This window comes from Ascidia mentula, chromosome 9, assembly GCF_947561715.1.
Source record: "Ascidia mentula chromosome 9, kaAscMent1.1, whole genome shotgun sequence".
Lineage (NCBI taxonomy): Eukaryota > Metazoa > Chordata > Ascidiacea > Phlebobranchia > Ascidiidae > Ascidia > Ascidia mentula.
Genome location: NC_138574.1, coordinates 13,642,308 through 13,653,428, shown reverse-complemented (window position 1 = coordinate 13,653,428; position 11,121 = coordinate 13,642,308). Strand labels below are relative to the sequence as shown.

General features: G+C 36.0%; 1 long non-coding RNA gene and 1 pseudogene across 2 annotated transcripts; both read right to left on the bottom strand.

Annotated features, from left to right (window-relative positions):
• Positions 1-464: 464 nt before the first annotated feature.
• Positions 465-6,775, bottom strand: LOC145914761 (flavin-containing monooxygenase 5-like; annotated as a pseudogene). Its single transcript, XR_014403396.1, has 12 exons — positions 6,637-6,775; positions 5,966-6,137; positions 5,683-5,766; positions 4,863-4,978; positions 4,616-4,758; positions 3,896-3,981; positions 3,282-3,412; positions 2,887-3,075; positions 2,536-2,686; positions 2,054-2,157; positions 1,885-1,983; positions 465-1,529 (listed from the first exon to the last, which is right to left on the bottom strand). The product of XR_014403396.1 is annotated as a flavin-containing monooxygenase 5-like (transcript).
• A 2,975-nt stretch (positions 6,776-9,750) lies between these two features.
• LOC145914347 (uncharacterized) lies at positions 9,751-10,616 on the bottom strand. The gene is made up of 4 exons (XR_014403376.1): positions 10,529-10,616; positions 10,388-10,452; positions 10,016-10,202; positions 9,751-9,850 (listed from the first exon to the last, which is right to left on the bottom strand). It is a non-coding gene; the product is annotated as an uncharacterized LOC145914347 (long non-coding RNA).
• Positions 10,617-11,121: the final 505 nt, after the last annotated feature.

The following is an 11,121-nucleotide window of genomic DNA, read 5'->3' as shown; positions in this document are numbered from 1 at the left end:
CTGCATTTTTTATTTCGTTTTAATAGATTATATGATATGCACGGAAAAATTGTGTTATTAATGAATGTTAGTTAATGAGTGTAGTAGCATAATTCAGTTTGTTGACAAACAATATTTGCACCTTTATGTCACTTTTCAGAACAAATTAAGCTTTCAGAGGAAATTTAGTCAGGGGTTGGCCAACATTTTCCTGCTCGCAAAGTCTTAACGAAACACACCCTTTTTCCACCAATTATTCCCCTTACTGTATGTGTTGTTGCTGTGCGAATTGAGAAGCATTGTACATAGGCTTCTTGTTTTGTTAACTATTTTATTGATACATTGTCACACTGCAAGTGTTTAGTTTGGCAAAGAGAGAAATTGACTGAAATTTCTACCCTTCAGCGCAATATTCATTACCAAATTCATTACAAAAATGTGTGTATTCAAATATCGACAGTGATTGAAAATGCAATATTGACAAGGATTGAAACCGGGGAAGCACCACAAATCAAATTTTTAGGAAAATTACGAAATAAAAAGCAGCTGAAACGCGAACCAATACCTACAACGAAATATAAACGTCTGTTGTCAACGGCACCGGTAGAAATATGCAACAAAGCTATGTGGAATATATCGCAGTTCAAACATGCACAGTCAGCCTGCAGCGAGTTTCAGTCGCCGCGCAAGCAACAGCACGTCAATACAATCTACACCCGCCTCGCACCGCATATTTCCACCAACCGCAACGCAATGGTCACATTTCGTAGGATTAGTACGGTTTCCGAAGCAGCTTTGTTTGCTACCAAATATGAAAGTATTATCACCATCGGGTATTACTTGGCACAAATACGAGTACGGAAAAAAATTGCCCCAGCTTTGCGGCAAACAACTAGCTATATGTAAAGAATGCAAGATGTAAGCTTTCCCCGTCCAAAAATTGAAGTGTTACAAACGTTTTAACCTACACTGAAATACAACTTGGCCCACTACCAAATTTAATTTTAAAACAAAAACATCAAATTTCTGTTCAAACAATAAAATAATTAAACACGCATTTTTAATTGCATATCGACTAAAATTGCATAGGTTCTAGATAAGAAAAAATTAAAATAAGTTCATGAAACACTAGAGTACATTATGCTTGCACATAACAATAAAGAGACATTCAATAAAAATGCATTTACTTGTAGATGTTACAGCTCAAAAAAAATAGAAAAAAGCTTCATTATTTATGCAGACATCATAGAATCTCCATTTAGAGTCTTGCATACAAAGTTCGCAAAGAATATTTTAAATAAATTAAAAAGCATTGACATTGAACAAAGGGACAATATACCTCTTCAAATTAAAACATACACAATCAAAGCCACTACCAAAATTAATACAATTTGCACTAGTTTGCCAGGCTTTCTGGTAGCAACACTAGGTCTTGTTTTAAGTGGATGAAGAACCCTTTCCTGCTGCGTCATAATCATTTTTCGAGCCTGGGACCATTTTCCTGGGCCTTCCAGTCTAAATTGGTATGGTGTACATGGCCCAAATATCACCTGCAGAAATTACAACAAATATTAGTACACATAGAATAAAATTTTGATGTGAATACTGAATGTTTTCAAAACCTGGACATTGAAATGATTTCAAAACCTAGACATTAAGCAGTCTAGCACTATATGGTATTGTTAATGTCAAAATTCTAAACCATCAACAACCGAGAAGAATCAGAAATGTAACAATACGCACTATAGCTGTCGCTGTTAACCAGTGTCATTTAAACATCAAGTGAAAAAAAAGGACTGCTCAAAAATTACTGATGTTATACCCAATGTTGCAACTGTAGAGTTTTGGAATCCATTGCTCTATTAAAAGCAAGAAGTTCTTCAATTTTATTTCTTTTTCATTTACCTTGAGAGCGAGTGTTGGATCAGTAAACGCCAACCTCAAAAGATTTGGCTTGACACCAATTTCCACAGCTAAGTCATCCATGTATTTTACATAATCCACCTGAAAAACATTACTAATTTTTTAACAATTGTCCACACTGTGTACTTAAATTAAAAATGTGTTGTAATACTTGGACAGTATGCCGTCGTGTTGAATAATATCTCTTTTTCATAACTTCTGCGGTTCTAATTAAGTGAGCATTCATTTCTGCCTTGGTTGGAAGTTTTGCAAGTCCTGCAATGTAACCGATAACAGGTTTACAAATGACTGGCATACATAAATCACAACTGATAAAATGCTCTCAAAACAAATTTCGGTTTATGAAAATTCTTTTAACAAATTACAAAAAAGCAGTTTACGGAATCAGAGAAGGAGTCATCAATCGAGGAGAATTTGTTTTGCAACAGGGGGGAATTTTGTTAAAAATGCAATTGCACAAATTCATTACTTGGAGTTAAAAAGTTCACAAACTAAATTTCTAAAGGGGTGATTTTGCCTCTAAAGATTGATTAAAAGGGATGCATGAAATTAAGAACCACTGTATTAGGGGATTCAAGAGCAGTTGATTACAAACAAAGTGCGAAACTACATTGCCTTTAATATCAAGTATACCTTTGAACACTCTTGTAATCCATCGGCACTGAAGTTCTGATATGGGATTGATGGCACCCATGGGCTGGATACCCCCAATCATTGCGAGAGTACCCTTTTCTACATTTGGAGGCCACATAAATTTGTATAAAGGAGCCTGGTTCTTGTTAACCTACAATACATGATATCCTAAGCTTACAAATTAATTTTAAGTACAGTCATATCACAACTAATTTCTATTAATCAAGTTACATGCATTGACGGCAAACAGTTTCAACAAGAAGCAGATTGCAATAGTTGGTAAATGTACGTATGTATATACATGCCTAATTTATTTGTCCATGATTAAATTTTAAGGTTATTTAGACTTACATTAATAATAGACTCATCAAGAAATGGATAGGAAAAGTTGTAACCAGTGGCGAAAATCACATAATCTATTTCCTGGAATTCACCGTCCTCAAAATAAACTCCATTTTCAGTGAAGTTTCGAATGTTTCCTTTGATGATTAAAGTTCCACTTAAAATTCTATTTGGGATGTCGTCATTGACCATGGGGTGCTGTTAAACAAAAAACATTGTACTTTTTGTCATTTTGGCAATCATTCTTCAAAAATATTACTTTGAATGATAAATACGTTTTCATTTTTGTAAAATGTTTAGACAAAACAATTCCAGCACAAAATTTTACTTTTACACACTAGATAGGTTCTATTTTGTTCACAAAAACTACATCTGTACTAAAGTGGACAATAAAAATATTTTACCTGACCAAACACTCTGTGTTTTGGTCGAAGTCCATATAACTCATGAATAAACCTTTTGTTAAGCAATTCACCATTCACCAACACCATTTGTGACAGATGCTGGTAATTTGTCCAACATGAATTGGGTCAACCTAATGCAAATTACAAGTAGAAAATTAGGCATTTTGGCTGGTTGTTTGACTGGCAAGATCGTCTACAATAGTTACACCAAGATGTACTAATAGGTCGAAACAGTGGCCATCTTTCTGCAGCTAACATAATTAAAATTTCCAGAAAAAGTGTTACAGTAGACACAAAATCACAATACAATGCTCTATAATGCAAGCATAACAAAATCTTGAGGAAGAGCTCTGACCTATTGTGAATAAGCAGTCCTTATACATTAAAAATTTGGATGGCAAAACAAACTTTATTTTAGTGAGAAAACACGTATAATTTTGGAGCCCACACAAGCATTAACATTCCTAGTTTGGATGCCATTCCACAAAAGTGCATGCATACATTATGTTAACAAGTCAGTTCACTCGGAGAATGTCCTACAATATAACAATCCATCTGTCGGTAATAATAATCTCCCACAATTAACAAGCCAAATTAACTTGTATCGTACTGACCTGTTAACTTTCACAATGTCAAGTGGAAGGCCATTGTCATTCACTCTGTTTAGAACCCACGAACCACTGCGAGTACTTAAATATACCTAGAAAACAAAAATCTGAATGTTAAACTTTAATATTTCCCAACGGATGACGGTGACTGTATAGTCACCACAAAGTGGAAGTCTTTGCTTGGCCGTTGGTCAGCAAAGTCGTCTGATAGTCACACCAGCTGCACTGATGAGACCTTTTCGGTCGAAACAGTGGCCATCTGTCTGCAGCTTATACACAAATTTAATATTTCCTCTGTTGATTTAAGAAAACTGATGATTTTTGGCTATGGGCAAAATATATATATTCTTACAACTAGGTGTCATGGGCGATATTGCAACGACCTAGGTTAATCCTCACTTGTTAGGATAAAATAATCATTGTGCAAGATGCATACAGATGACCACTGTTTCAACCAAAAAGGTCTCACCAGTACAACTGGTGTGACATTTAGGCGACTTTGCTGACCAAACGGCCAAGCAAAGACTTCCACTTTGTGGTGACTATACAATCACCGGCATCCGTTGGGCACCAAACTAGGTGCAACTTTACGGAGAAAACAAGGTGGAAACACTATGGCCAAGTAAAGCTCAACCAATAGTGCCGTCAGGCCCTAAAGATTTGCATATCTTAAAATAATCATGCTTGAAAGTAAAACTATGCCCTAACATACAGATTTCTGCATACCTGGTTTGCTACTCTGCTCAGTTCAACAGAGATGTCTCCACCAGAATTTCCGATTCCAACCACTAAAACACGTTTTTTTTCAAACCCATCATGATTTCTATAATCATGGCTGTGGATGTATCCAGCTTTAAATTTCTTGAAATCTGTTGAAAAGAAATTCTTTTTTTTCACAACAAAAATGTGTACTATTAGTTTTATTTCTTGTTTTGTTGTGGTCGACATTAAATATTCCAAGACCATTAACTACCTTGAAAAGATTCCAAAGGAAAGTATGGCAGAGCATGATGTCCAACAGCAACAATAACACCATCAAATGTAGATTCAGACTCATGTCCAGTTTCTATATTTTTATGCTTAACACACCTGCAAAATAGCAGAACATTATTGGCAACAAGATGATGTTATCAAGCAGGGGCGTATTCAGGAATTTTTAAAGGGGGGGTCAAAATTTTTTACGGAATTCCCCGATTTTCAGGTATAAACTAAGGTTAATTGTGGGCGAGAATTGCAAAATACGAACGCCGGTATTCGCGCCATTCGTCACATCAATGGTGGCTTTCTGGCTTGCGCAATTGTGTAATGCTATGGAAAGTTTAACAACTAAACTAATTGACTTTCATGCAAGTAAACCGCTTGTCATTACAATGTGGCCACTGAAAAACCCTGGACACGCCCATGTCATCAAGTCGTTTATGAACAGTGCAATACAAACCAGAGTTGTTATACGTATATATAAAGGGTAAAGGTTATCATGCCTGACTTAACAATGCACACACACAAAATTAAGGAGCATCTTAGCTAATACGTGGCATGACATTCAAACAATGTTTTGCAACATATGTCTAAAACAACAACATATTTTTGCATTATGATACAATTTTTTTACTAAACATCACTGTTGAAAACAACAACATATTTTTGCATTATGGAAAATACAATTTTTTCACTAAACATTTACTGATTTTGTTGATGACAAAAATCATGCATAAAGAAGCAAAAAAGCCATAAAATCATGCAAAGTCATGTATAAGTACATGGCTCATCTCACCCATAGAAAACCAACTCACCATTTTCCAGTGGTTTCATAATCCTTTGCAAATTTGCAAGACAGGACTTTAGTTTGAAGCTGAATGTATTTTTCAAGACTAAACCTAAATTTTTTCATGTGTGTAATTGAAATGTTATTACAGAATACGAAAACATTACTGGCGTTGTATTGGTACAATTTAGTTTGATATATCCTAAAAATCAATTTTTCTATGAAATTTGTCATCATATAGAAATATTTTTGAAAACATGGAAAATTTAACTTGAACGATTTTTTTTCACATTTCAAAAAGCTTTACTTACTCTTTTGCATACATTTGGAAGTATTCAATAATTTTAGTATTATGCATGAAGTTGGGAAAGTGTTTGGGAATCGGAAAGTCTGAAAAACACATCATCTCCTTGCTGGTATTGATTATTGTTGATCTGTACACACATGCTCGATTTGTTTTTTCCTCAACATATTTCCATAAACCTGTGAAGAAAATAATGTGTTTTTTTACATTTACAATTATTGCAATATCTGTGATAACGTGGTTTGCTAGCATAGCAACGTAGTTGAATCGGCAACTTTTACTGAGATAATGTATATTCCAGTTCACCAATCCAGAATGGAAAAAATGTCGTGCGCGGAGGATATATCGATCGCCGAAACAAAATCCTCCTCGCAAAAAACAAACTTTCCAATCTGGCCACCAATGTGTGGTACAAAAAGATTAATTACTGTTTCCCGTATTTTGTTGGCCAGTGTGCATTGATCAGTCTCAAATATAATCCGGTAAAAGTTATCTGATATTGCATAGTTTTTACAGAGATTTGCATGTTATGCTTGGGATCTTTTTGCATGAGCCTAGATTAAAAAACTGCTTGTTCAGGATTATACTGATTGCAATCTTTCAGCCCAGCACAAGAGAATTTAGGTAATAAGGTTGACTAATTTTTTAAATCAAGTTGTTGTTTTTCATCATGTTTACCTCCAATATCGTTGGACATTTCAAAACATACTGGTTCCAAATCTTCGTCCAGACAGCATTTAATTGCTGTCAGTCCGCTTGCACCCCCACCAATGATACAAATTCGTTTTGACATTCTTTAACTTTAACTCATATCAAGCACATTCTGCGAAGAAAACCCAAAAACTATTACAAGATCGTTGCAACACCAAATCCAAATGCATTACAACCACCTCAAAGGAAAACATGCCAAGGTAACCTTTGTGGTTTAAAACTGCAAAGTGATGTCGCTTTTCGACATTTGTTGCATGTTCATTGATTTGTAAACATTGCTACTATTTGCCAATCACGTGAACCACTCATGCGTGAAGGTTGTGCCTTCAACATAGAAATCCAATAACGATTCTGTCAAAACGAAAGCAGCGGTTCTCCAACTTTTGGTGCTGACCAATCCACTTTGATGACGTCAGAGTAGTCGTGGACCCTTTGTTTTTTGGAAAATTTTGAACCTGCTCAGATTTAAGTCTAGGATGCACGTCACAAACTTATGAAAAGTTTTTCCGTACTTGGGACATCGTTATGATTCAAACAATTGCAATTTTGAGTTCAAAAATGCTGCCTTACTAACTCGAAATTTCAATTGACACTGGAAGGTCTACATGAGTGTAATCGTTGAGTACCAGCTCGCCGTTGTGCAAATTACAGCAACAACGCCAATAAACTGTAGTAGTGCTTTGAGAAACATTGCAAATATTACTACAGTGCAATATCGTCTCCGCGATGTAAGTGCGAATGTCAAGAGTGAAAAGTGTCTTTCTTTTCGTCATATGGCTATCTGGTTCCATGAGAAAAAACTGGCATAAGTCTGTTAGGGATCGTGTTATCATGGCAACCAACTACAATCACTCAAGGACGCGTCTTTTTGAAACCACAAACAACTACATGACACAGTACGACTGGATTTAAATGTGCAGCATAACTACCAATGCATGTTATTTTCGTTTTTGTCAAGGTAGCGACCTTCCACGTAATTTGTTTAGCATTCTACCACTGTGGTATGGGACACCTTTGTCCTTTATATAAATAACAAGGTTGTTTTGGGGGTGAAGCTAAATATTTGTAACAACGTCTTTTGTTCAAGACCAAATCTTAGAGAAACTGATGATTAGCGTTGGTGCAATATCCTGAATGAATTTATAAAAATATCACCATTTTTCATGATATAACGGCAACATCAGTTGCCCCTGAAAAGAGTTGCTTGGAAGCATTTATTGAACTCCAAAACAAAATAAAGACGATGACAAATAGGAATTCCAACGAGAGTCAAAAATCTGTGTTACGGTCTCACTTTTGAAGTAATCACTGACAAAAAATCGCTTGGATAATTACGCGGACAAATATACAATAAAATTTAAGGCGCCAATCTACCTCTTTTTGTGTAAATTTTCTGTCTTGCGTGCCCAAGCCACGCTCAGCTTTCAGCTCAGATCTCACTTGTCACCGATTCACTTCTGTTTGATTTTTTGTAACTATACCAAAGTCACAGTATAGTCTTACTTGCACAAATAAACACCCTTGTAACCGATTTTTCTTGTTGATTTAAATTTGGGTGAGCAACCAACAGACCACAGCCACATCCGGCCCGTCCAGCAAAATCATCCGGCCGCGACAATTCCTCTAAGCAACATAAACACTGAAGGGAGCGGAATTGTTAATGGAAAAATAGCGTGGTTCGTTAGGGCAGAGTTTGCGAGCAGGAATATGTCTTATATGAATCCTCTGTAAGCCCAAGTTGTTTTGTTTGACGACATAAAAATGCAAATATTGATTGTCAATACGCCTGATCTAAATCTTCCATTCATAACTAACAAAAATATCGTGTATGTTATACGTAAGCTGTATAAACGAAAAAAGTGTGGGATTATAATTAAATGCAGTGGTACTCGATCACACATAGCATGGCAATCATGTTAAGCATTATAATTCTGTTAATGATTTCCTGCTCACCAAGCTAAACTACAATAGAAACCGAAGTTTTCATATGCAATACGCATAATATAACTGCTTCTAACTTCCTCAGTTTAACATAAATCTTGTGTGTAAAAGTTTGTTGCTGCATTTTTTTATTTGTTATTTGAAATTGGCATAGCATATATTATACACAAACAAATACGGTGGGTTCGTTTCTGAGATGAGATTACAACTATGGTCACAAATTACATCGCAAAGGAGTAATTATCAATCCAACCTATTTTAACATAAATGCAAAATATGCAAAGTTTGTAAACATTTTACTTCCTAGAATATTCTTTCAAATCAAGAAAAGCAAGCAATTGGTTAACTGTATGTACAATTAGGTTTAACTCGCAATCATTCAATAAAAGCTGTTATGAACGATTGCTGTGCTGAGATCTTAAACCTGGAGGCAATCAGTCAGTTACTTTCCACGCACAAGCACGCCCTGGGTAAACCCTCCATTACCGGAACGTGGTTTGAAACGCATTATTATCAACCCCACAACCACAACAAGCAAAATAACGATGGCTCCAACAGCAATGTAAAGGATTTCCATTTTCTGGAATCCTTTGCTTTCAAATGCTTGCTCCACTCCTACAATAAATTAAGAGCAAGTAGCATTATGATTTTCTGCAGTTCTTCTTTATTCACATCGTTATTGCGTTGAATCAAAGTTATTTGGTTGTTATCTAATATTCAACCAACACTTCAGATGCGCAACAATATTTTCTTAATTCGCCCATTAACGCAACGACAATCTTATCTTTCATTAGCTTAAGTTTCCTCCACATTTACCTATGCACGTTTTCTTGTCCTCGTCAAGGACGTGACCTTCAAAACATGAACATTTTATGATTCCGTTTATGATGTTGCAAGAGTCAGTGCAACCTCCATTTTCCTAAACAAACATTAACTGTAAGCAATATGGTAAGAGCAAGGATCCGGAAATAGTCAATTTGTGTGTCCAAATATTTCTGTTCCCAAAACAAATCGAAAAAGGGGTTCCTTGATGGCTTCATAGTTTTGTATATTAATGTACAATGATCAACTTGCATGAGTCAAGACTACATATTCGGTTTAGTCTCTCCAGTAAAGTTGTCGCACGGATAAAACTCGCCTTTTCACACAGATCCGGAACCGAAACATAGAAAGGTCCAACTGATATGACTTCCTTTAAACCCGGAACCACAGATCGACGTTTGCGTCCACGTGAGCAATCCTGTGGGAAGAAAGCAAAACATGCATTGTTGTTATCTAAGCTAATATTTGTGATCATGAACAATGCGATAAATAACAGGATATGGATATCTTACCGGTTGTACTAGGTATTTGCACTTGCAGAATTATTAATATGTGATTTTCATTGATAAATATATTATCTTACCGGTTGTGCACATACGGTGTTGGTGTTGTCACATAATTGCACGTAGCAGTGAGCGTACAGGGATTGTTGGTTTTCAGACACGTTGATCCAAACGAATGAACGAAACTTGAAGGTGGCGTAAATCGGTTGATAATTTCTCGTCACCACAATCGTGTCTTCAGTTTCAGTTTCGTGCTCAACTTTGCAGCTAAAAAAGCGAAAATTAGCCACCAACAACGTTTTTTGAACGCTTTTTTTTGTAAATTTGTAACCTTCATAGACTATAGATTTACGGCAATAAGTCTGTACAAAAATCCAAAACAAATCAGAAACAAACGAATGTTTGCAAACTAATGAAGAAGGATGGTTTAAATATTTGCTCGGGGTAATCACCTTTCTCTGATGAGTTCATATCTTTTATTTCCTCCAACGTCTCTTGTGATCCAACAACTTTTCAACTAAATTGAAAGATGAAGAAACAGTACAACGCCATATCAGCCATCGCCCACAAGAAACACTTGAATGATTACTCACCAATAAATCTATTTTTTTGTATGCCGAAATATCCAGTTTTGCGTAGATATATTCAGGAACACTAACGATCGAATTAGATGTAAGTGGGTTTCGCATTTGCTCGTCACCAAACAACGCAAACCTAACCGTAATGTTGCCAACAGTACTGTATGAAGCGACAAAGTTTTCTTTTCTGTTCAAAAAGTTTTGAGGTTAACTTAAACTCGTGGTTGTAAAAAGTGTTATTTAAAACCCACTCCGTATAGGGTACCCAACAGATCGACGTTAACCGGAAAGGTACCACAAAGTGGAAATTAGTGTGCCCTCTAGTGCAAAAGCTAGCACAGTGCCACTGCAACAGCTGCACTGATGAGACCTTACAGGTCGAAACAGTGCGTGTACACACCCTGTGTGCAGCTTTCCAAAACGCAACCATACTTACGCTAATTTGGTTAAAACAGAACCAGCATCCACTTTAATATTTCTGTTCAATATTTTTGACTCGTTGTAGTCACAAGATATCTCCCAGTAAGGTCGGTAGGACATCCTACTTACTACTTGGCTGTTGTACTTGAAGTTGCGAACTTTGTAAACCAATCTGAACATGTCGCTTG